This window comes from Octopus bimaculoides, chromosome 5 (genome assembly GCF_001194135.2).
Source record: "Octopus bimaculoides isolate UCB-OBI-ISO-001 chromosome 5, ASM119413v2, whole genome shotgun sequence".
NCBI lineage: Eukaryota > Metazoa > Mollusca > Cephalopoda > Octopoda > Octopodidae > Octopus > Octopus bimaculoides.
Genome location: NC_068985.1, coordinates 4093893 through 4098669, shown reverse-complemented (window position 1 = coordinate 4098669; position 4777 = coordinate 4093893). Strand labels below are relative to the sequence as shown.

The following is a 4777-nucleotide window of genomic DNA, read 5'->3' as shown; positions in this document are numbered from 1 at the left end:
TATATATATATATATATATATATATATATCTATCCTTGTTGGATATCTTATTTCTCCATACGTCGGTCATATACATACATACATACATACATACATACACACAAATATATCCTGTTGTTGATGTTGAAATTCTAATGAAGGAGCCTTGAATCTAGGTTAGAAACCGGCTCTTTCTCTGTTGGGAAGAAATTTTGAAATAAAACTGAACAATGACGCATACACACATAATCATGTACGTGGACGAAAGGTATCAACTAATGATCTAATTAACAATTATTGACAACGAGTCTGGGATATCACTATGATAAGGCCAGGAGTGACACGGTAATATCATCCGAGATTCCATGATGCCTGATATATTTGAATAACACTGTAGATTTCGTGGAGATAATATTGGAAATAGCGTAAGTTTCTCTGGCTATGCTGGTTGGAATTTCTTAAATTAGTATACTAGGAATCTGTATTTGAATATCCAAGTACATGAGGTTGTATTATTCATTCTCTGCCGTGATCGTGGTTCTTTTGCTTTGAGATTTAAATTATTCTGTTCAGTCCATTTACTATGAAACCTCAAAATGGAATTTCTACGTCGTCGTTTGCTTTCTAATGCTGATTAAATTGGCAATGAAAGAGGAAAAAAAAAACCATCTTAGATTTCTTTGAATCTGCTGAGGACGTGAAGAAAGTAGCAACAACAGCAGCAGCAGCAGAAGAAGAAGGAGAAGGAAGAGGACGAGGAAGAATGAGGAAGTAGAAGGAAAAAGAAAACAACAACAATAATAATAATAATAATAATAATAATAATAATAATAATAATAATAATAATAACGATAATAATAATAATAATGATAATAATAATAATAAGAAGAAGAAGAAGCCGACTTTGGTTATTGGAATTGTGGTCAGTATTTTCTTGACGAGATGGACAAAGTCAGAGGATTAGTATTTCGAAGATTGCCGCTGTTTCTAGGGAAATTTTATGTAAATAGCCGACTGGACATTGAAGGAGAAGAGAAGAGAGACTGGAGAGCGTATGAGAGAGAGGGGGGAATCAAAGACAGACACACCGAATAATGGACGTGATAGAATTATAAATTAGAGAAGAGAGACGTAGGTAAGAAAGACACTAAATCTTGCAGACTTCACAGGTGATGAAGATGATGCATTATGGGAAATATGACTGATGTCGAGGAATCTTTTCCGTAGATAAATCAGCGATTTTGGACAAAATCGACCTTGGCTAACTCCCCTTAGAATCGATGAAATTGAAGAATAATTAAACCATTTTATTGGAATAAAATATGAATATCTTTTGGGGATAATCCGTTTTTAGCGATAATCTGTTTTCTCCCATATTCTTCTTGAAAATGAATTTTATATTTACAGATAATAAAAAAAAGTAACGTCTTTAAAGAAGAATGAGACATTGAATGATGTAATCTTAGATACACTACGTTTGATTAAAAAAATAGAAAGGTCACGGTTGGAATGAGTTTACTCAATGGTCTACTCAATCGGGGTTCACTTGGTGAAAAACAGCAGCGAATAGTTACTTTATCGTTTAAAAACCGATGAAAGGAAATGTGAGCGTTATCAGGACTTGAACCAGAAAATGTAAGTTATCAAGCTATACGCTTCGCAACGTTTTTCGACTGCCGTTACGTTCTGAGTTCAAATTCTGCCGAGGTCGACTTTGCCTTTCATCCTTTCGGGGTCGATTAAATAAGTACCAGTTACGCACTGGGGTCGATGTAATCACTTTGTCTGTCCTAGTTTGTCCCCTCTATGTTTAGCCCCCTGTGGGCAATAAAGAAACAAATATACGCTTCGCAACATTTCCTTTTCCCAGTACTTATTCTCCTTCGAAGGCGGTGAGCTGGCAGAATCATGAGCACACTGGGCAAAATATGAATCGACATGTCGTAAATCTTTACGTTCTGAGTTCAATTTCCGCCGCGGTCACCTTTGCTTTTTATCATTTCTGGGTCGATAAAATAAGAACTAGTCGAACTCTGGGGTGAATGTAATCGATATAACTCTCCCGAAATTAATGACTTCGGCAGTATTTGAATAAAGGCGGACGAAATGTCGCTCAGCATTTTGTCCGGTGTGCTAATCTCGCTGATTTACCACACTTACCACAATGATATCGTTTTATTAAGAAGAGACATAAGAACTCCATCAGCGGGAATGACTGTCGAACTCATGATATTACGATCATTATATTAATGGACTTCCGGTTTTGCTTTACATATGAAAAAGCACGCCGCCATATTATGTCACTATCTCTTAATTCCTACAACCGTTGATAGCAGAAGGACTACGGCTAATATCGAACCAATTTCAGTAAGGCTCAGAGGGGAGTATTAAATGAAACAAGAATCGAATTCAGACCAAATGTGTATAGTGCGAATACTAAAACACTGTTTCGACCAGGAAATTGGATGTTGTTATACACCGCTTGTCACAATGCGCTTTTTCGACTGGCTAGGTGGGAAGGCAAGCATCTCCTCCCTCCAGAACGCCAATCTGTGACACGGTTACCCATTTACAGTTTAGCGGAGTAACATGGACTGAAAAGTTTTGCTCAAAAACACAACGCTCTACCGGTCTGGGAATCGAAACCACGACCTTGCGAGCAACACACTACCCACTAAGCCACGCGCCTTCAAACGGATACTGCTGTCAATTGCGAGGAAGTCAAGTGCGAGCAAAGGACCACCAATATTGGAAACTCAATCAAACAGTTGAATTAGTTTCAGTATTGGATTCGTACTTAATCGATCGGAAGAATGAACAACAAAGGCGCCAAAACCGGAAACGAAACACAAATATAGAAAGATGATATTACACACTACAAACTATTTCGTCTGATGCTCGACCGCTGCTGCCAACAAACCGTCCTACATGAAACGAATCATCAGATTTATTAAGGTGGGGGGGGATGTGAATTTGAGACACTTAGTAGTGACACAGGGCCAATAACGAAGCCTTTTGCTCAAATAAGACTTTCAGTTGCTCAACGGCGTTCCTTGTAACAAATTTCTAATTTCATCAGAAATATTGCTTCATATGTGGAGGTGCAATGGCCCAGTGGTTAGGGCAATGGACTCGCAGGCGCAGGATCGCGGTTTAGATTCCCAGACCGGGCGTTGTTAGTGTTTATTGACCGAAAACAACTGAAGCTCCACGAGGTTATGGCAGCAGGTGGTGGGAAACCCTGCTGTATTCTTTCACCATAACTTTCTCTCACTCTTTCTTCCTGTTTCTGCTGTGCCTGTAATTCAAAGGGGCCAGCCTTGTCACACTCTGTGTCACACTGAATCTCCCCGAGAACTACGTTAAGGGTACACGTGACTGTGGAGTGCTCAGCCACTTGCACGTTAATTTCGCGAGCAGGCTATTCCGTTAATCGGATCGGCTGGAACCCTTGTCGTCGCAACTGACGGAGTGCCACGATTGCTTCATAATGCCGCTGCTCTGAGTTTGTAAAATGTTGTTCAAAGCTTTGGAGGTAAGCAAGAGAGAACAAGACATCAGAACAGAGACAACGGCAAGCGTCGGCTTCTGAGAAATGAAGAAATTCTACATGTATTTCATACGTTCTCTACAGGGTGGGTGACCATTTTTCACTCCCCTCCCCCGTATTCATTCGCTCTCTCTCTCTCTCTCTCTCTCTCTCTCTCTCTCTCGTCTTTTTACACTTAACATCTCTCACCATCCTCATATTTCTACCTGTCTCTCTATCTTCTCTCCATGCCCTTTCAATCTCTGTCTCTCTCTTTCTTAATTTAGTTCCCATCCTTCGTCTGTCTGTCTGTCTTTCTCTGTCTCTGTCTCTCTCTGCGTCAATCTGTGAGTCTCTTTCTCGCTCTTTCTCGCTCTCTCTCTCCCTCCTTCTCTGGCTCTCTTCTTTTCTATCCTCTCATTATTCTTTGTTGTTTCGTGCAACAGAATTTTCTTTTATATATATGTTTATAAATAAATCAGGTCACTCTGACATGATTCGATGGGAAATGCACCGACAACGCGATAATAACAGAACATCACCCCAATCACCACCACCTCCATCAACGCCACCACATCCGCCGCCACTCCTGCGCCTTAATTAATGAAAAAACTATAATGAAAAACTATAATGAAAAAACTATAATGAAAAAACTGGTCGATGACGGTGTGATTGTCATACTATCGTACCTCGTTAATACTGACGAACGTTGGGGTTTCTAAGTAGTGAGCAAAACTGCTAAAAATAGCGGCCAGGTCTCCCTCAAATCGCATCCAATCTTAGAAAATGAACCAGTGTTGAGTAATGGACTTCCGGTTTTCCTTTACATGTGAAAAAGCACGCCGGTGGAATGATTGAACAACCATCCGCGATATTATGTCACCATCTCTTAATTCTTGCAACCGTTGACACCACAAGGACTACGGCTAATACCGAACCCATATCGCTGCCCCGCACCAACATTGTCATCATAAGCTAACCTTCATCACCATCAACAACAATTTACCACCAACGCTACCACCACCATCATCACCACCACCACCACCACCGCTGCCACCACAACCACCTCTACCGTGACCACTAACATCACGGATCCTAACACTGCTATCATAAACATCATCAACATCAACAATAACATCACTACCACCGAGAATATAATCACCACCACCACCACCACCACCATCACCATACCACCACCAAACCGCCACCACCACCATCACCATACCACTACCAAACCGCCACAACCACCACCACCACGACCACAGATCG

General features: G+C 40.7%; 1 protein-coding gene across 2 annotated transcripts in view; it reads left to right on the top strand.

The window, feature by feature from the left end:
- Positions 1 to 4777, top strand: part of LOC106867823 (zinc finger and BTB domain-containing protein 4) — a 362883-nt gene that overhangs the window by 113608 nt on the left and 244498 nt on the right. The window lies entirely within an intron of this gene.